Source organism: Anomaloglossus baeobatrachus, chromosome 3 (genome assembly GCF_048569485.1).
Source record: "Anomaloglossus baeobatrachus isolate aAnoBae1 chromosome 3, aAnoBae1.hap1, whole genome shotgun sequence".
Classification (NCBI taxonomy): Eukaryota; Metazoa; Chordata; class Amphibia; order Anura; family Aromobatidae; genus Anomaloglossus; species Anomaloglossus baeobatrachus.
In genome coordinates, this window is record NC_134355.1 from 441,080,342 (window position 1) to 441,107,255 (window position 26,914).

The 26,914-nt window shown below is 46.9% G+C and overlaps 1 protein-coding gene across 3 annotated transcripts in view; it reads right to left on the reverse strand.

The window, feature by feature from the left end:
* Positions 1 to 23,204, reverse strand: part of PCYT1A (phosphate cytidylyltransferase 1A, choline) — a 71,685-nt gene extending 48,481 nt beyond the window's left edge. The window contains exon 1 of one of the 3 annotated variants that reach the window (XM_075340445.1): positions 23,104 to 23,204. The gene's annotated coding sequence lies outside the window, so the exon portion shown is untranslated. The other 2 variants (XM_075340446.1, XM_075340444.1) reach the window with 2 other exon arrangements.
* Between the last annotated feature and the right edge of the window lie 3,710 nt (positions 23,205 to 26,914).

Here is a 26,914-nt window from a genome sequence, read left to right on the forward strand (position 1 = left end):
GATGGACAAAGATAAAAGGTTGCCTAGCTCACCTATATAATGGAAGCCAAAAAATCCTGGATTGTGCACGGAGAAGAGAAGGTAAGCAGATCCATTTAGGAATGATGAGGAGAGGATTCACCAGCACAGAAATCCAAGCAACTTGTATCTTTAAAATGAAGATTCTTTATTCATATAAGATTAAAAAGTCCATGTTATGGTAGTCAAGCCCATGTTAGAGAGGACGCGTTTCGAACATCCAGTTCTTATTCAGTCTCCTTGAGAGACTGAATAAGAACTGGATGTTCGAAACGCGTCCTCTCTAACAGCGGGGATTTCATTAAATAAAATAGAAGTTATACTGAAACATATCCCACAAAAATATACAGTGGAACCTTGGATTAAGAGTAAGTTGGTTTGAGAGCGTTTTGCAAGACAAGCAAAGCTCTATGAAAATTTGTAACTTGGTTTAATAATAATAATTATAATAATTTATTCATTTATATAGAGCAATGCTTTGCAATAAGAGCAAATACTCACCGTGCACACTTCTGGTTCCGTCCTTTCACCACACTCTGACCCGCTCTGGAGGTAACTTTCTGGACATATGTACTGTATACTGTACACAGTATACCATTGTACTTTACAGTATATACTATATAGCATATCAATTTGCCTTTATGGATACAATACTGTACTTTCTTATTAACAGTACAGCGTATTGTTTATACTGTACCTCCCGCACACTAATAATTCTATTATAAGCTAACGTGCAGTTTAATTTATATTTTTACTGTACTGTACAGTATTTTGTACTAGTGTTCTGTAATAATTTTATATGACTACAGTACATTATTTTGTATTACTGTAATAAGTTTGTAAAAATACAGCAAATATTTTTGGGTTGTGGAACGAATTGTCTGCGTTTCAATTATTTCCTATGGGAAAATTTGCTTTGATATAAGAGTAACTTGGTTTAAGAGCACACTCCCAGAACCAATTATGCTCGGAATCCAAGGTTCCACTATACGGCGATCCAAAAGTAATGATAATCGGTTATTTCTATTGCACACAGAAATTAAAATAAAATGTTTTCTTCTCTTTTCTTAGGTACCCACTAGTCCAGGAAAATAAATAAATAAATAAATAAATATCACTTAAATAGGCCACGATTCCCGGGAGCTACATTCATTTGAATATGAACTGCCGAGGAGTGAACATCAAAATGGAAAAAAACCAAGCTCAGAGCTGTCATCAAATACCTCTGCTTGAAAAAAATGACTACCAAAGACATACACAGCGACTTGGTGGAAGCATTGGGGGACTCTTCTCCTCCATATTCCACAGTTGCACGCTGGGCCAAGGAATTTAAGCTGGGAAGAACATCGACGGAAGATGAACATCGTGAAGGACGCCCATCCACGCCCCTCAATGAAGAAAACGTGAAAAAAGTTGAAGTTGTATTGGCAGATCGAAGAGTGACTATCAGGCATGTAGCTGAGGTCACAGGGATCTCATATGGCAGTATTCAAAGAATCCTTGCAAAAGAATTGCATATGAGAAAGGTCTCCGTGCGTTGGGTGCCAAAAATGTTAACTGACGAGCAAAAGAAGAAACAAGTTGACATTTCAATAGCAAATCTCGAAAAGTTCCAAGCAGACAAGGAGAACTTTTTGTCACGTTTTTTGACCATGGACAAGACCTGGATCCACCACTTTGATCCCGAAACTAAACAACAATCGATGACATGGAAACGAACCGACGCCGAAGAAATTCAAAGTGTCAAGCTCAGCAGGGAAGGTTATGGCGTCCGTTTTTTTGGGACGCTGAAGGAATTATTATGGTTTTGGAGAAGGGAGCCACTATTAATGGCTCCTACTACGCAGAACAAATAAGAAGATTGCGGGAGGCTATCAAGGAGAAAAGGCGGGGCAAACTGCGGGCTGGAGTGATGTTTCACCAAGATAACGCGCCGGCTCACAAAGCTGCAGTTGCCATGGCAACCATTCAAGAAGCGGGCTTTGAACTGCTGGTACACCCCCCCTATTCGCCAGATCTAGCCCCCAGTGACTTTTTTTCCTCTTTCCTCGCCTCAAGGAACACCTCCGGGGCAAGAAATTTGACGACAATAGCGACGTGATAACCGCTGATTTTTCTTGGAGGATCAAGAATTTTTTTCGAAGGGAATTTTAAGTTTAGAAAAGAGATAAACTAAATGTATAGACTTGTTAGGAGACTATGTAGAAAAATAAATATTTTTTTAATATATTCATTGTGTTTATTATTGATTATCATTACTTTTGGATCGCCCCTATATCATTCTGATCAGCTCCTATAACACCCTTCTTCCAGCTTAGATACCATTTTCAACCTGACAGGTTCCATTTATTATTAGCCCTAAAGATTCCCTACTGGTTGGATCAATGACGAGAGGATCAGTACCTGTGGTTATAGCTGTGTATGGCTTATTTTTAGGTTAGATCATGTACAGCCAGCTGTGTATGGCTTATTTTTAGGTTAGATCATGTATAGCCAGCTGTGTATGGCTTATTTTTAGGTTAGATCATGTATAGTCAGCTGTGTATGGCTTATTTTTAGGTTAGATTATGTATAGCCAGCTGTGTATGGCTTATTTTTAGGTTAGATCATGTATAGCCAGCTGTGTTTGGCTTATTCTTAGGTTAGATCATGTATAGCCATCTGTGTATGGCTTATTTTTAGGTTAGATCATGTATAGGCAGCTGTGCACGGCTTATTTTTAGGTTAGATCATGTATAGGCAGCTGTGTATGGCTTATTTTTAGGTTAGATCATGTATAGCCAGCTGTGTATGGCTTATTTTTAGGTTGGATCATGTATAGTCAGCTGTGTATGGCTTATTTTTAGGTTAGATCATGTATAGCCAGCTGTGTATGGCTTATATTTAGGTTAGATCATGTATAGCCAGCTGTGCATGGCTTATTTTTAGGTTAGATCATGTATAGTCAGCTGTGTATGGCTTATTTTTAGGTTAGATCATGTATAGTCAGCTGTGTATGGCTTATTTTTAGGTTAGATCATGTATAGCCAGCTGTGTATGGCTTATTTTTAGGTTAGATCATGTATAGCCAGCTGTGTATGGCTTATTTTTAGGTTAGATCATGTATAGCCAGCTGTGTATGGCTTATTTTTAGGTTAGATCATGTATAGCCAGCTGTGTATGGCTTATTTTTAGGTTAGATCATGTATAGCCAGCTGTGTATGGCTTATTTTTAGGTTAGATCATGTATAGCCAGCTGTGTATGGCTTATTTTTAGGTTAGATCATGTATAGCCAGCTGTGTATGGCTTATTTTTAGGTTAGATCATGTATAGCCAGCTGTGTATGGCTTATTTTTAGGTTAGATCATGTATAGCCAGCTGTGTATGGCTTATTTTTAGGTTAGATCATGTATAGCCAGCTGTGTACGGCTTATTTTTAGGTTAGATCATGTATAGCCAGCTGTGTACGGCTTATTTTTAGGTTAGATCATGTATAGCCAGCTGTGTACGGCTTATTTTTAGGTTAGATCATGTATAGCCAGCTGTGTATGGCTTATTTTTAGGTTAGATCATGTATAGCCAGCTGTGTACGGCTTATTTTTAGGTTATATCATGTACAGCTATCATAACAAAATGTTCTTTACATAATAAAACGCCTTTTTGTGGTTAATAGGGAAAAACCATACTAAAAAAAAAAGTGTTTCTTAATTAGTGTAAATTGTAATATGTAATGCATTTAGCTAACCCGGCTTCATTACAACACCCACAGGGGAAACCAGATATCACGCAACGATCATGGATGAAGCCATTAAAGAAATATTTATAAAAAGGTCAACGAATAGCAGATTTACCATGAAGGAGGACGGTGGGTGACATCAGAAAAGATAAACTGTGACCTTATAGCCGTCTGTCTCAGTGAAAGTGTAAGTGTGACACAGATACAAGAATACACCCAGCCGGCAAAACCCAAACGGCTCTGCGGTAAACAGAGAACGGAGGCCTCTACTCTACTCTACTAATGGGGATCGGCAATACAAGCCACAACATGGCGCTGTCAACAGCAGCCTGATCTCAGAAAGGGATTTAATCTCTTACGTCTGTGTCTGGTGACGCTTATTGATGGACGGAAATGTCATACGGTGAATTGCATGAAATTGTATAATAAAATATTCCCCTACTTGCAGCAAGTTTGGTGTTCTCGGTGATCATTAGCAGTGGTGAGCTGGCTGTCAATCAGCACAATGTCGGCAGTCTTACCCAGTCAGAGAATAGCAGAAAACGTGACGTCAGCGGAAGTAACAATCACTGACAGGAGTGGTCTGTGCCGGCAGATATCAGCGCCCCGCGCACAACCGGCAGGTAGTTAGCAATATACGGTCTGTTAGCGCTAAAGCCCGCTTTACACGCTACAATGTATCTTACAATGTGTCGGCTGGGTCACGTCTTAAGTGACGCACAACCGGCATCATAAGGTACATTGTAGTGTGTGACAGGTACGTGCGATTGAACGTTAAAACGTTCATCGCATACACGTCGTTGAATCCTGACGAATTGCACGTCGGGTTGTTCAATGTTCCCGAGGCAGCACACATCGCAGTGTGTGACACCCCGGGAACGATGAACAGATCTTACCTGCCTCCCGTGGCTCCAGCTGGCAATGTGGAAGGAAAGAGGTGGGCGGGATGTTTACGTCCCGCTCAGCTCCGCCCCTCCGCTTCTATTGGCCAGCTGCCGCGTGACGTTGAACGTCCCTCCCACTCCAGGAAGTGGACATTCGCCACCCACAGCGAGGTTGTATGGACGGGTAAGTACGTGTGACAGGGGTTAATCATTTGTGCGGCACGTTCAACAAATTGCACGTGCCACACATACGATGGGGGCGGTTACGATCACATACGATATCGTATGCGAAATCGTAACATGTAAAGCAGGCTTTAGGCACATAGATAAAAAAATGTAACAATCCAAGATAATCCTTTCAAAGGGAACGTCAGCAGGTTTTTCCGACATCACCTCAAAGCAGCATTATGTAGGAAGAGAGACTGATTCTAGCGATGTATCACTTAGATTACTGGGTGCAGCCATCCTGACAATCAGAATGTTTAGATTTAGTCATGTACAGAGTCCAGATAGCTGCCCCCACCCACACCAGGCTCACTATAGAGTTTATATATTGACAGGGGGAGTGTCAGACTGCTCTGCACAAGACAATGTACAGTCCAGAAATGATAAGTCCTGCTGCTTAAACAAACATTTCAGGAAAACCACATCTCAGACCTTGACAAGACAGGCATCCTTGAATTCTATGTTTTAACCCTTACATCATCAGATTACATGGCAATAATATCTGCTGACAGAATTCCTTTAAACTTATCATGCCCCTCTATATGCTGCTTGAGAAGGCAGGCAACCAAAACGTGTCATCTAGTGATGCTTATACATGCAGCAGTAGAACAGTCAGTTGCTTTTTGATGATTTCATCTATGTCGTATGTAGGGGGTATTCTATAGCTAGATGGGAGGTTTTGTCCATTTTACGGCAGTGCCCTCCACCCTCCACTTTTATTAACATTCTTTTATTTACAACGTATGACACCCGGCTGCTATTCATGGTCGATCTGAATCCTATCATTTTTATTTTTTAATATGTTTTAACAAAAATCTGATATGATATAATCCAATTACCCCCAGTTTATCAGTGCCTCTGCCCCTATATCATGCTGTGCTCAAATTACATAGTAAAAACTTGCTGACAGATTCCCTTTAAAGCAAAGGCATCTACCGTGATACTGCATAAACCACATAGTGAATCATGCCCAGATTCCTTAACAGGACCCACACACCCTGTCCCCGAGTGCAGCACAGTAGGAAAACAACACCATGTTGGACCTGACATTGATTTTCCAACATTTTTCTAAGTAGAAAAGTAACAGTAATGAAGGAATTACGAAAACCATTCTCATGCCCTGCCCGGTTTTTACATTCACTTGTGTCTAAAGCCTACTTTACATCAAATCTGGCCCTCTGTATCTTGCCCGTACACACATGCAACATTTGTTTTATATTGGCTTTACTCAAGTATGTAGTGAGAGTATAGCAGCCCTTTATTCACATGATATAGGTGACGTGATGCCTATGGGTCGTCCAATTACAGGCTACAGCACAGATGGCAGTGTCAGGGACCTCAAGACAAGGGGATTTCTTCCCTCCCCATCTGCTGGCATTTGCTTGGAAGGATTTCATTAGTATCAAGTATTAGCCATACCCAGCGTCCGATTCCCCAGTGCTTCCTTGTGACTGATCCCATCTTTAAGGCTACGTTCCCACAATGAACTTTTCATGTCGCAGAATTTCTGCTTCTATTATGTAAATCATGGTAATTGCATTTCTTTTTACATGCATTTTTATTGCTTCTTTCTGTATCTTGGTATGTCATGTTTTAAATGAAGCTGCTTTCACAAAACTATTGATAAACCTACGTGCGGATTATATTATATACGCACTGGAGACAGAGGAGAATCCCAACAGTGTGCTGATTGCACACCTTCGACAGTCTGCAGTAACATGGAGTGACTAAAGAAATCTCTGCTGAACCCCTTTAATGGTAAAGAATGTGAGATGGGAATATTGGTTATGTAATTCTAAAAAGATACAAGCACCGGATATACCAAACAGTAAATGTACAAGATTAAGCAGCTGGAGTGAAGGTTTATTTTAAGAATTGCTGTTACCTTGAACTAAGCAGCTGGTTTCTGTTCTAATAAAATAAGAGAAGGTTATTCCCTATTTTGCATCAACAGTCTCTACATGAATTGGAAAGTGTTGAAGTTTGCACTAATGTGTATACATACACCAACCACCCGATATAACCTAGGTATGATACTAATGTGTATACATACACCAACCACCCGATATAACCTAGGTATGATACTAATGTGTATACATACACCAACCACCCGATATAACCTAGGTATGATACTAATGTGTATACATACACCAACCACCCGATATAACCTAGGTATGATACTAATGTGTATACATTCACCAACCACCCGATATAACCTAGGTATGATACTAATGTGTATACATACACCAACCACCCGATATAACCTAGGTATGATACTAATGTGTATACATACACCAACCACCCGATATAACCTAGGTATGATACTAATGTGTATACATACACCAACCACCCGATATAACCTAGGTATGATCCTAATGTGTATACATACACCAACCACCCGATATAACCTAGGTATGATACTAATGTGTATACATACACCAACCACCCGATATAACCTAGGTATGATACTAATGTGTATACATACACCAACCACCCGATATAACCTAGGTATGATACTAATGTGTATACATACACCAACCACCCGATATAACCTAGGTATGATACTAATGTGTATACATACACCAACCACCCGATATAACCTAGGTATGATACTAATGTGTATACATACAACCACCCGATATAACCTAGGTATGATACTAATGTGTATACATACACCAACCACCCGATATAACCTAGGTATGATACTAATGTGTATACATACAACCACCCGATATAACCTAGGTATGATACTAATGTGTATACATACACCAACCCGATATAACCTAGGTATGATCCTAATGTGTATACATACACCAACCACCCGATATAACCTAGGTATGATCCTAATGTGTATACATACACCAACCACCCGATATAACCTAGGTATGATACTAATGTGTATACATACACCAACCACCCTATATAACCTAGGTATGATCCTAATGTGTATACATACACCAACCACTCGATATAACCTAGGTATGATACTAATGTGTATACATACACCAACCACCCGATATAACCTAGGTATGATACTAATGTGTATACATACACCAACCACCCGATATAACCTAGGTATGATACTAATGTGTATACATACACCAACCACCCGATATAACCTAGGTATGATACTAATGTGTATACATACACCAACCACCCGATATAACCTAGGTATGATACTAATGTGTATACATACACCAACCACCCGATATAACCTAGGTATGATACTAATGTGTATACATACATCAACCACCCGATATAACCTAGGTATGATCCTAATGTGTATACATACATCAACCACCCGATATAACCTAGGTATGATCCTAATGTGTATACATACATCAACCACCCGATATAACCTAGGTATGATACTAATGTGTATACATACACCAACCACCCTATATAACCTAGGTATGATACTAATGTGTATACATACACCAACCACCCTATATAACCTAGGTATGATACTAATGTGTATACATACACCAACCACCCTATATAACCTAGGTATGATCCTAATGTGTATACATACACCAACCACCCGATATAACCTAGGTATGATACTAAGGTGTATACATACATCAACCACCCGATATAACCTAGGTATGATCCTAATGTGTATACATACACCAACCACCCGATATAACCTAGGTATGATACTAATGTGTATACATACACCAACCACCCGATATAACCTAGGTATGATACTAATGTGTATACATACAACCACCCGATATAACCTAGGTATGATACTAATGTGTATACATACACCAACCACCCGATATAACCTAGGTATGATACTAATGTGTATACATACAACCACCCGATATAACCTAGGTATGATACTAATGTGTATACATACACCAACCCGATATAACCTAGGTATGATCCTAATGTGTATACATACACCAACCACCCGATATAACCTAGGTATGATCCTAATGTGTATACATACACCAACCACCCGATATAACCTAGGTATGATACTAATGTGTATACATACACCAACCACCCTATATAACCTAGGTATGATCCTAATGTGTATACATACACCAACCACCCGATATAACCTAGGTATGATACTAATGTGTATACATACACCAACCACCCTATATAACCTAGGTATGATCCTAATGTGTATACATACACCAACCACTCGATATAACCTAGGTATGATACTAATGTGTATACATACACCAACCACCCGATATAACCTAGGTATGATACTAATGTGTATACATACACCAACCACCCGATATAACCTAGGTATGATACTAATGTGTATACATACACCAACCACCCGATATAACCTAGGTATGATACTAATGTGTATACATACACCAACCACCCGATATAACCTAGGTATGATACTAATGTGTATACATACACCAACCACCCGATATAACCTAGGTATGATACTAATGTGTATACATACATCAACCACCCGATATAACCTAGGTATGATCCTAATGTGTATACATACATCAACCACCCGATATAACCTAGGTATGATACTAATGTGTATACATACACCAACCACCCTATATAACCTAGGTATGATACTAATGTGTATACATACACCAACCACCCTATATAACCTAGGTATGATACTAATGTGTATACATACATCAACCACCCGATATAACCTAGGTATGATACTAATGTGTATACATACACCAACCACCCGATATAACCTAGGTATGATACTGTGTATACATACAACCACCCGATATAACCTAGGTATGATACTAAAGTGTATACATACACCAACCACCCGATATAACCTAGGTATGATCCTACATGATGTGATGAGCACAGGCGTCTGAACGCCAAATTGAAAGCCGACAGGATTTAGAAGAGGAATGTAAAGATTAAGTTGCAGATCTGCTTTCTTCTGTCTGGCAGGTCCAAGCCTCAGATTTCAGGCTATATATAACCCTGCCTAATAATCCAGGTTACTAAATTGCACAGTCACAGTCATGGGGCCTAAAAAAACCCAGGCAGTAATAGCAATGCGCTGTGTCCCAGTATTAGAAGAATTGCCCGGGCTAGGACAGCTAGGAGATAACAGAGCGTCCATGCAAGTATAGCCTGTAATATATTACACAGCATTAGGTACATACAGGCTGTCCTAGAGGGGGCTGTCCTGCTCAGGACCCACTTACCACCCATTGCAGAGCACCCATGGAAAGATTGGCACATCTTCATTACATTGCTAGCCTATAGGTGATAAGTAGGGATGAGCAAACATGAACAGTAAAGTTAGGGGTCCGGAGCTCAGCTTTTTTTTTTTTAAAGTATGTGACCGTGTGCTGTTCGTATGTTAATAAAGTTTGTTGAAAAGCTGCAGCGCATCCAATCAACAAGCTTTATTGCATGCGGAGGATGACCGTACACTGCTGTGAACAATAAAAATAAAAAAAGGATGTGGGATCCCCTCTATTTTTGATAACCAGTGCAGGTAAAACAGACAACTGCGGGCTGCAACCCTCAGCTGTCAGCTTTATGTTGGCTAGTTATAGAGGGGATACCACGCAGATTTTTTTGTAAGTATTTAAATAAGTAAAAACAAAAAAAAAAGTGGCGTGGCGTCCCTCTATTTTTGATAACCAGCTAGGGTAAAGCTGATAGAGGAGGGTTGCAGACCGCAGTTGTCTGCTTTACACGTGCTGGTTATCAAAAATAGGTGGGATCCAACACCTTTTTTATTATTTTTTCCCTATCCACATTTGTTTGCAGGTCAATTTCCCCCATTTTGCGTCCTTTTGAAGCCCTTACTACAAGCATTTTACAGCAGAAAAGTTTGGGTCTTCAGTGACTTATATGGGGTCCTGGGTAAAGTTCAGGTCCTAAACCGGACTTTTAGCTGAAGTCCAAGCAAACCTGAACTTCCACAGGTCCGCTCATCTCTAGTGATAAATAAATAAAGCATAAGGAGCGTCTTCCAAACTGAGAACTGTATCAAATGTGATATTCCACAAAAAATAAGTCATATATCTACAGTAGAGGGGATAGATGAATGGTCACTTCACTGCTGGAACCCCTCACCGAGCATTGGAACAAAGTGCAGAAATTGCCACACATGCTCCGTGCGGCTCCTTTCAAGGTCTATGAAGTGGACAGATATCTGTCGTTTTTCAAATATTATACAGTAGTAGTGTGACGATCCGCACTGAGATGGTGACCGAAAAGTAACAGGAGGCTCGGAACCATCCTTCTACTAATCAAACATCATAAAGCAAACGTTGATCATGGGATTAGCTCCCTCTAAAGGTGGTGTCACACATAGCGACGCAGCAGCGATCACGACCAGCGATCTGACCTTATCAGGATCGCTGCTGCGTCGTTACATGGTCGCTGGTGAGCTGTCAAAACAGTATAACAGCAATAACCTGCAAGCAGGTAGATAATGCCCAATAGTCCAATTTACACAAGATAATAGCAGGGACTAAAACTTAACTTTTAATAATCCAGATAAAATTGTCAATATTACAAAAGTGCAGTAAAATTGCCAAATGGCTATAAATTGAAGTGGTCTCACCCAGATGTTCTCCAGGGACAAAAGGACACACCGATCCAGGGTTGATCACAAGCGGAAAAGACCAGGGTAAAGCATTGGGAGATGGTGAGATATAAACCCTGTCGTGCCCCGTGCCAATGCTTCCGCCCTGACAAGGGCAGCGCCCAAATGAGCTGTCTGCCCCACAACCAAATAAAGAAGCGTTCTCCCAACGCGTTTCCCTCTAAGTGAAAAGAGTTCTTCAGGGGAGATTAAAGAACCAATTGAACAACCTGCAGTGGCAGGGTTCAAGAGACTGATCAACCTGCAGTGGCAGGGATCAAAGGTACAGGCTATGTGTCCAAATACAGGGTGGTGCATGGACACTAGAGCCTGAAACCGCTATATACCCATTTGTTAATGATTATTACCTTCAGCCGTGCAGGGCACCCGCCCTGCACGATACTCCGTTCGTACTCACATTGCCGGCGTCTGAAGTCACTTCCGGTCATGTGACTAGCAGACTTCCGCGCTCCAGTCTGGAACGCATGACTAACCATTGGATGGGGGAGACATCAATAGATGAGGTCACATCCGGTTTAGCGAACCTCACCATTATAATCACCCAAGCTTCCCCATCCTATCGCTTTGTACAGGGGGCGTATCGCTACCGTACAGCGCAGACTCACTGTATAATATTCCGTTCCTGCTCATATTGCCGGCGTCTGACATCACTACTGGTCATGTGACTAACAGACTTCCGCGCTCCAATGTGGAACGCATAAAAAGTAATTGGATATGGGAGACGTCAATAGACGAGGTCATATCCGATTTGGCAGACCTCACCGTTGTATGTCACATAGACTTCCCCATCCAATCATCTTGCAATAGGGGTGTGTCGTCACAGGTCATGTGACGTTCGCTGTTGATATACAGTTCAAACCGCCCACATATCGCAAAATAGTGCTAGTATACAACCACAACAATAACCTCCGATTTCGTTAATGAGTGATAGCTGAGATATATACAAAGCACTAATGACCAGCTAATAGAGCACCTAGGGTTTTTCATAAACTTATCGATTCTTATAAGGCTATGTGCCCACGCTACAGGATTTATCGCGGATTTGACGCGGATTTTGACGCGGATTTAGCGCGGATTTGCCGAAAATCTGCAGCACAGCTACTCCCCAGCCATTTCAATGGCATTTTGGAAATGCTGTGCCCATGCTGCGGATTTTTCCGCTGCGGATTTTGCCGCGGATTTTGATGCGGAACAAACTGCAGCATGTCAATTGTTTGGTGCGGATTTGGTGCGGATTTTCTGTTTTGAATGGGGAAAAAAAAAAAAATAAAATCCGCATCGAAATCCGCGTCAAATCCGCGTCAAATCCGCGTCAAATCCGCAGCTATGTGAAGGTGCGGATTCTGGGGGAAAGATGCGGATTTTGAGGCACAAAAATCCGCAGGTACATTCTACCGTGGACACATAGCCTAAGGAATTGGATTGTCTGCTCAACAGGTAATCAGTCTAAAATATGGAGATACATGAGATACCGGCAAAAACGACAATACCCACAGTAGCCAGAAGGTAAATTGAAGGGTATCAACATATTTGTATATGAAGAAAAGCAAAACTTTGATCAGTGATCCACAACTCATACTGCAAAAAGGGGGGGTGGGGGGGGACACAAAAAGGGAAGGACTCAATATCTTTCCCAAATCGGACCATATTGAATCTAAGGATTCCAAAGATACCAAGGGTCCCTGCTATTATCTTGTGTAAATTGGACTATTGGGCATTATCTACCTGCTTGCAGGTTATTGCTGTTATACTGTTTATTAGTGACTGGCATGGCTGGCTTCCTTTCCACAGGACCAGACACGGCTAGTTGGCTCACGGAGGCAAAAGATATATTCTCTGAAAAAGAATTTGTTCAAAAAAAGTATACTCCATCTTATACGGCTGCTTTCAAGGAGGTCACTAGGACCTATAAGGAACAGATTACTAGTTGGTGGGAGGTACAGAGCCTTGATAATTATATCAAAAGTAATATTGTTCCTAGGGGCTTACGCATCCCCCTTGTACCTGCTGCTAGGTGTCGGACTCCTCAATTGATGACTGCCTGGGAGAAAGAGGCTACTGCTAGTTCTCTCAGGTTGATGAAAATCCTTCTTATAGAAGAAAGGAATAACCTTGAGGCAATTAATAAACTCAAGGAACAGATTGAGGTCACGAAAACCTATCAAAACGAGAGTGATTTTTCGATTAAGGAAAATAGCTTGAAAAATTCTATCGAAAAATTTCAGTTTCACTTAAAAGAAAGGAAAGGTAGCTTTTTTTTTCACAAGGGTAACAGGAAAAAATGCACCATAAAATGTATTGTGCATTTTCTCCTGAGTACGCAGATACCTCATATGTGGTGGAAATCAAATGTTTGGACACACAGCAGTGCTCGGAAGGCAAGGAGCGCCATTTGAATTTTTGAGTGCAAAATTAGCTGCACCTGTTAGCGGACGCCATGTCGGGTTTGAAGACCCCCTGAGGTGCCTAAACAATGGAGCTCCCCCACAAGTTACCCCATTTTGGAAACTAGAGGCCTCAAATAATTTTTCTAGATGTTTGGTGAGCACTTTGAACCCCTGGGGGCTTCACAGAAGTTTATAGCGTTGAGCCGTGAAAAGAAAAACATTTTTTTTTACCACAAAACGGTTGCTTCAACTAGGTAGCTTTTTTTTTCACAAGGGTAACAGGAAAAAATGCACCATAAAACGTATTGTGCAATTTCTCCTGAGTACGCAGATACCTCATATGTGGTGGAAAGTAATTGTTTGAGCGCATGGCGGGGCTCAGAAGAGAAGGAGCGCCATTTGACTTTTCAAACGCACAGACGCAGTGCACTGATCGGCCGCTGCAGGACGCACGGTCGGATGCGATAAAAAAAAGCGTCGGGGATACGTAAAAAAAAAAGTCACGCCAAAAATTGACCATGGATGCAGATACGTTATGTGCATCCCTGATCAGCGCTTGGCGGGACGCACGGACGGATGCGATACAAAAAGCGTCGCAAATACGGAAAAAAGTCACGCCAAAAATTGAGCAGGGATGCCGATCCGTTATCTGCATCCCTAATCAGCGCTCGGCGGGACGCACGGACGGATGCGATACAAAAAGCGTCGTGAATACGGAAAAAAGTCACGCCAAAAACTGACCACGGATGCAGATCCGTTATCTGCATCCCTGATCAGCGCTCGGCGGGACGCACGGACGGATGCGATACAAAAAGCGTCGTGAATACGGAAAAAAGTCACGCCAAAAATTGACCATGGATGCCGATCCGTTATGTGCATCCCTGATCAGCGCTTGGCGGGACGCACGGACGGATGCGATACAAAAAGCGTCGTGAATACGGAAAAAAAAGTCACGCCAAAAATTGAGCAGGGATGCCGATCCGTTATCTGCATCCCTGATCAGCGCTTGGCGGGACGCACGGACGGATGCGATACAAAAAGCGTCAGGGATACGGAAAAAAAAAAGTCACGCCAAAAATTGAGCAGGGATGCCGATCCGTTATCTGCATTCCTGATCAGCGCTTGGCGGGACGCACGGACGGATGAGGTGTAAAAATGGACAGGGGATACGGAAAAAAAAAAAAAAAAAAGTTATACTCACAGTACCCAGAGGACTAGCAGGAGGATCACTGACCAGAAGAGCTGCAGAGGAACAGATGGCAGAGAGATGGACAGCTTAACAGGAGCAGCAGGCAGATCAGCAGAATGCCCAGGAAGGACCCAGCGATGGACGCAGATGTGATCAGGCCGGTGAAGACAGGTAAGAGGACGTCGGGGGAGAGCAGAGGGGGAGAGGGGGGGGGGTGAGAGCAGAGGGGGGGGTGAGAGCAGAGGGGGAGGGGGGAGAGCAGAGGGGGAGACCGGAGAGGGAGCTGCAGAAGCAGAATAGAAATAATGGGGGAGGCAGTCAGATCGCGGGGGGAGCGGATCGGGATGTCGGGGGGGGGGGGTGGGGTGGGGTGGTTGGGGGGAGCAGATCGCGGGGGGGGGGCACGGCAGGGGCTATCACGGCAGCGCGCACGGGCTGCAAAGTGAGCACAGTACTCACTTTGCAGCAGCAGCGGTGACCTCAGCAGCAGCGGTGGTCGCAGATCGGGATGCCGGGGGGCAGATCGGGGCGTAGGGGGGCAGATCGGGGGGGCACGGGCAGGGGCCTTCACGGCAGCGCGCAGGGGCACCACGGGAGCGCGCACGGGCTGCAAAGTGAGCACAGTACTCACTTTGCAGCAGCGGTGACCTCAGCAGCAGCGGTGGTCGCAGATCGGGATGCCGGGGGGCAGATCGGGGCGTAGGGGGGCAGATCGGGGCGTAGGGGGGCAGATCAAGGGGGGCACGGGCAGGGGCCTTCACGGGAGCGCGCAGGGGCCTTCACGGGAGCGCGCAGGGAGCGGAATACTTACCATTGGAGCAGGAGCGGCGGAGACATCAGAGGCGGCGGCGGCAGCAGCAGCGGTGGTGTGGTACCAAAAGTACCAGCCACTCCACGCTGCAGACATGTTGGGGGAGGGCTCGCAGGCCAGCACAGGCCTGGGGAGGCGGCCACCGGCAGATCAGACCGCCCCACTGCACACTGATTGGAGCGATTGCGCGTCATAGCATGATCGCTCCAATCAGTGCTGCAGGGGCTGGGGGCGGCATGTTTGAGGTCCACCTATGATATGCTGCTGCAGCTGCGGCATCTCATAGCTGGATCTCACAGGATCGCACTAATTCGGGCATTATTTTTGCCGAAATTAGTGCGATCGATGTGGTTGGCGGTTCAGATTTGAACAGCCAATCACATCGATCGTCGATAGGGGGTGGCGATGCTGCCCCCCCTGGGGTCAAGCAAAGGTCCCCTGCTGTAAGAAACAGCAGGGGACATCATTTGAAAGCCGTTGCTATGGCCACGGCAATCAAATGAAGTTTAGGCAGTAAAATTACGTCCCTGGTCGTTAAGTCACGTTAAAATAGGACGTAATTTTACTGCCCGCGGTCGTGAAGGGGTTAAGGGTGCGTGCCCACGATCAGGGTTTGCAGTATTTTGGATGTAGCGTGTTTTCACTGCATACAAAACGCTGTTGTACAGTACAAGCATAGTGGATGGATTTCTAGAAATCCCGTGCCCACTGTGCTTGTTTCTTCCGCAGCAAACTGAGCTGCAGAGAGTCTTTCCAAACTGTAGCATGTCAATTGTTTGCTGCAGGATTGCATGTGTCCTCTGTAGGGAGAAAACAAGTGAGAGACTCCAGTGTCCCAAACCCTGATCGTGGGCACAAGCAGTTGCGGTCTCCTGCGTTCTCCTGTGGAGGAGACACACAGACCCGCAGGTCAGAACCCAGTGAGTCAATGGCACAGGGAGTCCTGATCGTGGGCACATACCCTTACACTTCTAATGAAGAGACAACCTCCTACTGGTAACACTCACTTGTCAATTTATCTATACATTTCTAGGAGGAGTAAGAGGAATGACACCAAAGCGGAGTTCTACAGAAATTAAGTTGTAGAATTGTTGTTTTATTGCAAAAACAAGTATTTAGTGAAAAAAAAAAGACAGATGGGGAGACCCAAGAGGTCCTCTCTGTGTCCACCACAATATGACACATATACTTGCCACTTCTAAAACGTTATCCTTCGCCGTGCGGTGCCTTACTCTGGCCGACATTGGAGGTTACATTGCCATAGATGCCACATCACGGCCTGGCATCGTGAACAGAGGCTGGTACTTCAGGCCACAGGTGAGTGGAAGCATTTTCACAAATATAGAGAAAAATCTACCGACTTAGTCAATAAAGTGGTCAAACACGTGATCAGTAATTTGTCACAAGCTGCACTCTCCTTAGCAGAGCACAGGTGGTCTTACAGGGAATCTGTCAGCAGGTTTATGTTGCCAGATCTATCACAGACCCCGATTATCAGAGCTAGAGTCAGAGACAGCTTTGGAAGAAATACAGGCGCCCAGCTTCAAAATGCCAATATTAAATATGATTTATTATTGTATAAATCACTTATTAGATGCTTGGATTGTTGGAATGTGGAAATATAGGGGAACTGGAGACGGACGTTTGGTTTATTGATTAAAGTGCTCTATTACTAACTGAACTGCTCGCAGTAGTGCTGATGAAATTCCTGTTCTACGGTGATGCCGAGTCTACCGGTTTATGAACGGCAGATGCACCGCCCATCTGTGGCTGAAAGACAGTTTTCTGCCATACAGTGTATAGGGAGAAATATCAATCAGCGGAGGGCTGACGAGGGAGGTGCAGCTCATGAATACCAAGGACTCCTCATAGTGCTATTATAATGGGGAGGACTCCTGTGAGAACTACAGGAAAGAGACTAGTGCCTGCACTGCAGTAGTGACACCAGGCACCGGATATATAGGATAACCCCAATGACATAGTGCCTCTGAATGGGTCCTATATTGTGTGATGGAGAATATTATCAGTCAGACGTACATTTCAATAACGTCAGAATAAACCAATTACCATAGTTACATATTGTATCGGCTACTATCCTGGACATTACCATATTGATATAGAATTAGTATCCTGGCGCTTTATGAGCGGATATGATGGATAATACAGAATACATACTATAACTCACCTCTCAGATCAGGGCTCCCCACACATTGCCCCCATTCTAGGTATAGAATCCCTGGAGTATGGCCCAGTATAGCAGGGATGGAGAGTGACACACGGGATCTGCTGCCCTAATACCTGCTTATGGAGAAATGACACTCTCTGTACTTTGTCCAGCTCATTCCTCATGATAACTGCTGACACGTTTAAAGGTCAGAACGAAAGTCAAAGATATCCTGCGTGCTGCACACTAGTCACGGCACACACCCCATAGTATATAATGTGCCCTGCGGTCAGCACAGAGGTCTATGCTATCATCATTAATGATATACAAATACTAAGATATGCCCTCTTGGGTTTTTTTAATCATTCAGTTCAGGAGCAGAACATTTGTCTGATGATGGGCTGCAGCGGTGCCTGGACCCTACTGATGATAACAGAGTCAAGCTTCTTCATGGTGCCCTTTCCCAGACTAAACTCCTCCGCATGCTGCACTATTGTTGCTTTGGTGACTGAGGCAGCAGACGTGAACACAGCCCAAATAGACTCCCAGTCATCTAGCTTCCTCTCCTGTATCTGACTGCAAGCGCTGGTGACAAAGATCAATCTGTGCCCCCTGTACTGGGTGAGAACGGTTTCAGACGTCCGTGTTTCGGGTACTGGTGATATCTATCTTTAATACGGATGCCACACGTACCAATGTCTGTCTATGGTGTTCTTCACATGGACCATGTGGCCCCGCATGCACACATGTTCAATTTTTCTCTGGCAGCACGAGTGTCACATGTACCACACAATGTGCTTCATGTGACATCGGTGTGACACTTACCGGAGAAAACACGTGTCTCTGAAATAAAATTATTATACTCACCTTTCTCCAGCTCTACTGTCTTCGGCACTGCTGTCACTTGCTTCTGACCCCCCATTCATTAGACTCATTGAATGTGCACTGCACTGAGGATCTGGAAGCAGCAGCAGTGCCGGAGACATCAGTGCCAGGGACAGCATTGCTGGGGACAGGGGAGTATCCAGCAGTGTGTGTCCAGTGAGGTCAGGAGGTCATCAGAATAGCCAAGGATCTCAGATGACATCCTGACGACACCCCCCATGACACCCACGCTACAGCGGGTGTAGCGACTCACTTCATGGGTTCATCAAAGTTCATTGTGAACACCGATGAAGCCGTGATGTGGGTGTCATGGCGGTGTCATCAGGTTGTCATCGGAGTTCATTGTGAACTCTGTTGAACCCGTGACATTACTGCCAGGCCCGCACACACACTGCTGAGGGCGCCTCTGTGGTGACCTGGGCTCACCTTATAAGGTCCAGGTCTCTGCAGGGAAGCATACACAGCAGAGATGTACTCCTGACCAGGCCACGCACACTGCTGATGGTGCCCCTGCGGTGACCTGGGCGCACCGTATGGGGTCCATTTCACCGCAGGGAAGCACACACAGCAGTGTGTGTGAGCCTGGAGAGGCTGCTCTCACAATAAATGGGGAACGTTCGGTTCTTCATTGAATATGACAGCAGTATGGGATTGACGTGGGCCCCCCTGATTGGATTATGGCGGACAAGGATTAGGGCTTTGATAGGGAAATAAATAGGAAAAGAGAGTGTCTCTCGTCTTTATTTATTGAATAATTGTCTCTTTTTATGTCTTTTCAGGCTTGCTTTTGGGGACATTGTGGGACCTCACCATGGATTACGGCGGACCTTTTTTTTTTATTTATAAAAATCAAATAAATTGGTGAACAAAAGCTGGAGTCGGGGGTTTATGTTCAAATAAACTTTGCTATTCTCCTTTCAACTACTGGATCATATCTGTTCTATCTACGGTAATCTGTTCTATCCATTATCTATTTTATATCCATAATTTTTCAGGCTTTGGCCATCTTTTACACATTAAAAAAACTATTCATTTCAGGATCATGCATTTTTTTAGTGGTACCAGTCACACGGATGTCATACGTATGCAAACACGGACGTCAGAGGTATGACACACGGACATCTGAAAGGGGCCTGAATGTGGATGACAAAGGCAGCTCCCAACAAGACACAGCCTGAATAGATCAGAGATTTACAGGCTCCATAATAATAACTGGGAGACAATTTTACATTGGCGATAATATTGATAAACGCTTTGGACATTTGTCAATCCATTAACAGCAATACACTGAAAAACATGGAAATCAAGCTAAACCACTCAGGTATGAACACTATACCTGGATTTCCATCACTCACCGCAGGGTTTAGGGTTGGCTCCGCTCATTTACATCCATTTTACACTACTATGGAGCCTTTGGTCTGGTTTACAAATTGGGTGTTCACCCGGCTGATGACTAATGCACACGGCACAGTGACAGGCCTCAATCCCTCATTAGTACTCAATCAGTATTTCATCAGTATTTGCCAAAACCAGGAGGGTCTCCAAAACACAGAACAGGTGTCCGTCTTTCAGTCATAGTCTTCTCTGTAAGTTCCGCTCCTGGCTTTGACAAACAAACACTGATGCAAAAATACTGTGGTGTGAATGAGACCTTACTGGTGTGATACGGGAATGGTGCCAGCATTAACGGAAGAAAACTGCAGCCATGATTAAGGGAGGAACAGTGACCAAGAAAAAGAAATTGGGCATACTTTCAGTATCGGGGAACGAAAGTTCGTGAGGGTGGGCAGTTCTTGGGCATGAATTCCAGTCGATAGTGCAAATATGCCCCCAATGAATACACAAGCAGTCACAGCGATGAACTTCTGATCCCAGATACTGCAAAAATACCGAAAGTTGCCCCTTCCATAGTTCATATGTTGCCTAAAGCTATATGACATATCCAGTATATATGTATATATGTGAGCAGGGAATCATACGTCCAATCATAGGGTAACATTTCCAGACAAACTCTATACACTTGGATTGCTTACTAAGAAAAAAGAAAAATCCCAGCTGAGCAGTTACTCCAGATCCCTAAGACATTATTACTTTGGGAAATGTAACAATAAATGCCGGCCGGTCTCTTAAATACTTTACCACAGGATAACTGGATGGGCAAAGAGCAGGAAAGAAGAATTGGAAGGGGCCTGCGGGGAAACCCTCCTCCATGACTCGGTCCTATTAGAATGTGGAGCAATGACTGCTCTGTAGGTGTATACTGCTTGTATATGGGTGAGAGGAGCGCACATTTTACTGCGCTGTGCTCCTGTATACATTATCTCTGACCATTTATGACTTCAGGAAACAATCCAGGGAGCTTAGTGACTGTGTATATGTCGCAATGGGTAAACCTCCGCCATGTAAGAAGCACTGGGGACAAGGGTCCAGTGATCAATTCCTTATCTGTTCATAGACTTAAACGAGTTGACGTGTTGGAGCAAAGGCTCATGTGAAGCCTGCACCCCGGGCACTGCGCCAGGAGGAAGATTCCTAACCAGAGACCATGCTATGCACTCTGAGCCCATCACTCACCATGCCCTACATCCCCCGTGCCCATCACTCACCGTGCCCATCACTCACCGTGCCCTACGTCCCCCGTGCCCATCACTCACCATGCCCATCACTCACCGTGCCCATCACTCACCGTGCCCTACGTCCCCCGTGCCCATCACTCACCGTGCCCTACGTCCCCCGTGCCAATCACTCACCGTGCCCTACGTCCCCCGTGCCCTACGTCCCCCGTGCCCATCACTCACCGTGCCCTACGTCCCCCGTGCCCATCAATCACCGTGCCCTACGTCCCCCATGCCCATCACTCACCGTGCACTATGCCCCCCTGTGCCCATCACTCGCTGTGCACTATGCCCCCCTGTGCCCATCACTCGCTGTGCACTATGCCCCCCTGTACCCATCACTCACTGTGCACTATGCCCCCCTGTGCACATCACTCGCTGTGCACTATGCCCCCCTGTACCCATCACTCGCTGTGCACTATGCCCCCCTGTACCCATCACTCGCTGTGCACTATGCCCCCCTGTACCCATCACTCACTGTGCACTATGCCCCCCTGTGCACATCACTCGCTGTGCACTATGCCCCCCTGTACCCATCACTCGCTGTGCACTATGCCCCCCTGTACCCATCACTCGCTGTGCACTATGCCCCCCTGTACCCATCACTCGCTGTGCACTATGCCCCCCTGTACCCATCACTCGCTGTGCACTATGCCCCCCTTTGCCCATCACTCGCTGTGCACTATGCCCCCCTGTGCCCATCACTCGCTGTGCACTATGCCCCCTGTGCCCATCACTCACTGTGCACTATGCCCCCTGTGCCCATCACTCACTGTGCACTATGCCCCCTGTGCCCATCACTCACTGTGCCCCCTGTGCACTATGCCCCCTGTGCCCATCACTCACTGTGCACTATACCCCCTGTGCCCATCACTCACTGTGCACTATGCCCCCTGTGCCCATCACTCACTGTGCACTATGCCCCCTGTGCCCATCACTCGCTGTGCACTATGCCCCCTGTGCCCATCACTCACTGTGCACTATGCCCCCTGTGCCCACTCACTGTGCACTATGCCCCCTGTGCCCATCACTCACTGTGCACTATGCCCCCTGTGCCCATCACTCACTGTGCACTATGCCCCCCTGTGCCCATCACTCACTGTGCACTATGCCCCCCTGTGCCCATCACTTGCTGTGCACTATGCCCCCTGTGCCCATCACTCACTGTGCACTATGCCCCCTGTGCCCATCACTCGCTGTGCACTATGCCCCCCTGTGCCCATCACTCGCTGTGCACTATGCCCCCCTGTGCCCATCACTCGCTGTGCACTATGCCCCCCTGTGCCCATCACTCGCTGTGCACTATGCCCCCTATGCCCATCACTCACTGTGCACTATGCCCCCTGTGCCCATCACTCACTGTGCTATAGCAATGCCGGTGATCCCCAGAGACACAAGCCGTGCCCACATAATACCGTATGTACGGGGCAGGAGTGGAGGACCAGCCTGTATCACTTCACTCCTCTAACCAACCCACTTCTCACAGGATCCCCCCACTCATTGTGTACATAGATACCTGTTACCATGTACGCCGCCAATTACTTTCCGGCCTGTAAAAGTGCCAACAAAAGGCTCCGGTGCCGTCCGTGCCTCTATATACGGCGCAGAGTCCCAGAAGCAGCTCACCTCCCGGTGTGTCCGTGTCCAGGTTCCGGGCGGGGCTACTTACTGTCATAGTCTGACAGCACCGTCCGGAAGTACAGCTCATAGCCTGCATTATAGGGAGCAGCGAGGTAAACAACCCGCCGGGAACTAGAGCGCACACTGGACAGTTCCGCGCTGCTCCACGGCCTGCAGTGCAGTAACAGGACGGCTGCTTCTATGCAGGCTCCTACAGCCCCTCCTGTCTGAGCTATGGGAGATCTACAGTGCGGGGCTCCTACAGCTCCTCCTGTCTGAGCTATGGGAGATCTACAGTGCGAGGCTCCTACAGCTCCTCCTGTCTGAGCTATGGGAGATCTACAGTGCGGGGCTCCTACAGCTCCTCCTGTCTGAGCTATGGGAGATCTACAGTGCGGGGCTCCTACAGCTCCTCCTGTCTGAGCTATGGGAGATCTACAGTGCGGGGCTCCTACAGCTCCTCCTGTCTGAGCTATGGGAGATCTACAGTGCGGGGCTCCTACAGCTCCTCCTGTCTGAGCTATGGGAGATCTACAGTGCGGGGCTCCTACAGCTCCTCCTGTCTGAGCTATGGGAGATCTACAGTGCGGGGCTCCTACAGCTCCTCCTGTCTGAGCTATGGGAGATCTACAGTGCGGGGCTCCTACAGCTCCTCCTGTCTGAGCTATGGGAGATCTACAGTGCGAGGCTCCTACAGCTCCTCCTGTCTGAGCTATGGGAGATCTACAGTGCGGGGCTCCTACAGCTCCTCCTGTCTGAGCTATGGGAGATCTACAGTGCGGGGCTCCTACAGCTCCTCCTGTCTGAGCTATGGGAGATCTACAGTGCGGGGCTCCTACAGCTCCTCCTGTCTGAGCTATGGGAGATCTACAGTGCGGGGCTCCTACAGCTCCTCCTGTCTGAGCTATGGGAGATCTACAGTGCGGGGCTCCTACAGCTCCTCCTGTCTGAGCTATGGGAGATCTACAGTGCGGGGCTCCTACAGCTCCTCCTGTCTGAGCTATGGGAGATCTACAGTGCGGGGCTCCTACAGCTCCTCCTGTCTGAGCTATGGGAGATCTACAGTGCGGGGCTCCTACAGCTCCTCCTGTCTGAGCTATGGGAGATCTACAGTGCGGGGCTCCTACAACCCCTCCTGTCTGAGCTATGGGAGATCTACAGTGCGGGGCTCCTACAGCCCCTCCTGTCTGAGCTATGGGAGATCTACTGTGCGGGGCTCCTACAGCCCCTCCTGTCTGATCTATGGGAGATCTACAGTGCGGGGCTCCTACAGCTCCTCCTGTCTGAGCTATGGGAGATCTACAGTGCGGGGCTCCTACAGCTCCTCCTGTCTGAGCTATGGGAGATCTACAGTGCGGGGCTCCTACAGCCCCTCCTGTCTGAGCTATGGGAGATCTACAGTGCGGGGCTCCTACAGCTCCTCCTGTCTGAGCTATGGGAGATCTACAGTGCGGGGCTCCTACAGATCCTCCTGTCTGAGCTATGGGAGATCTACAGTGCGGGGCTCCTACAGCCCCTCCCGTCTGAGCTATGGGAGATCTACTGTGCAGGGCTCCTACAGCTCCTCCTGTCTGCGCTATGGGAGATCTACAGTGCGAGGCTCCTACAGCTCCTCCTGTCTGAGCTATGGGAGATCTACAGTGCGGGGCTCCTACAGCTCCTCCTGTCTGAGCTATGGGAGATCTACAGTGCGGGGCTCCTACAGCCCCTCCCGTCTGAGCTATGGGAGATCTACTGTGCAGGGCTCCTACAGCCCCTCCTGTCTGAGCTATGGGAGATCTACAGTGCGAGGCTCCTACAGCTCCTCCTGTCTGAGCTATGGGAGATCTACAGTGCGGGGCTCCTACAGCCCCTCCTGTCTGAGCTATGGGAGATCTACTGTGCGGGGCTCCTACAGCTCCTCCTGTCTGAGCTATGGGAGATCTACAGTGCGGGGCTCCTACAGCTCCTCCTGTCTGAGCTATGGGAGATCTACAGTGCGGGGCTCCTACAGCCCCTCCTGTCTGAGCTATGGGAGATCTACTGTGCGGGGCTCCTACAGCCCCTCCTGTCTGATCTATGGGAGATCTACAGTGCGGGGCTCCTACAGCTCCTCCTGTCTGATCTATGGGAGATCTACTGTGCGGGGCTCCTACAGCGCCTCCTGTCTGAGCTATGGGAGATCTACAGTGCGGGGCTCCTACAGTTCCTCCTGTCTGAGCTATGGGAGATCTACTGTGCAGGGCTCCTACAGCTCCTCCTGTCTGAGCTATGGGAGATCAACTGTGCAGGGCTCGTACAGCTCCTCCTGTCTGAGCTATGGGAGATCTACAGTGCGGGGCTCCTACAGCTCCTCCTGTCTGAGCTATGGGAGATCTACAGTGCGGGGCTCCTACAGCCCCTCCTGTCTGAGCTATGGGAGATCTACAGTGCGGGGCTCCTACAGCTCCTCCTGTCTGAGCTATGGGAGATCTACAGTGCGGGGCTCCTACAGATCCTCCTGTCTGAGCTATGGGAGATCTACAGTGCGGGGCTCCTACAGCCCCTCCTGTCTGAGCTATGGGAGATCTACAGTGCGGGGCTCCTACAGCTCCTCCTGTCTGAGCTATGGGAGATCTACAGTGCGAGGCTCCTACAGCTCCTCCTGTCTGAGCTATGGGAGATCTACAGTGCGGGGCTCCTACAGCCCCTCCTGTCTGAGCTATGGGAGATCTACAGTGCGGGGCTCCTACAGCTCCTCCTGTCTGAGCTATGGGAGATCTACTGTGCGGGGCTCCTACAGCCCCTCCTGTCTGATCTATGGGAGATCTACAGTGCGGGGCTCCTACAGCTCCTCCTGTCTGATCTATGGGAGATCTACTGTGCGGGGCTCCTACAGCGCCTCCTGTCTGAGCTATGGGAGATCTACAGTGCGGGGCTCCTACAGTTCCTCCTGTCTGAGCTATGGGAGATCTACTGTGCAGGGCTCCTACAGCTCCTCCTGTCTGAGCTATGGGAGATCAACTGTGCAGGGCTCGTACAGCTCCTCCTGTCTGAGCTATGGGAGATCTACAGTGCGGGGCTCCTACAGCTCCTCCTGTCTGAGCTATGGGAGATCTACAGTGCGGGGCTCCTACAGCCCCTCCTGTCTGAGCTATGGGAGATCTACAGTGCGAGGCTCCTACAGCTCCTCCTGTCTGAGCTATGGGAGATCTACAGTGCGGGGCTCCTACAGCTCCTCCTGTCTGAGCTATGGGAGATCTACAGTGCGGGGCTCCTACAGCCCCTCCTGTCTGAGCTATGGGAGATCTACTGTGCAGGGCTCCTACAGCTCCTCCTGTCTGCGCTATGGGAGATCTACAGTGCGAGGCTCCTACAGCTCCTCCTGTCTGAGCTATGGGAGATCTACAGTGCGGGGCTCCTACAGCTCCTCCTGTCTGAGCTATGGGAGATCTACTGTGCAGGGCTCGTACAGCTCCTCCTGTCTGAGCTATGGGAGATCTACAGTGCGGGGCTCCTACAGCCCCTCCTGTCTGAGCTATGGGAGATCTACAGTGCGGGGCTCCTACAGCTCCTCCTGTCTGAGCTATGGGAGATCTACAGTGCGGGGCTCCTACAGCCCCTCCTGTCTGAGCTATGGGAGATCTACAGTGCGAGGCTCCTACAGCTCCTCCTGTCTGAGCTATGGGAGATCTACAGTGCGGGGCTCCTACAGCTCCTCCTGTCTGAGCTATGGGAGATCTACAGTGCGGGGCTCCTACAGCTCCTCCTGTCTGAGCTATGGGAGATCTACTGTGCGGGGCTCCTACAGCTCCTCCTGTCTGAGCTATGGGAGATCTACAGTGCGAGGCTCCTACAG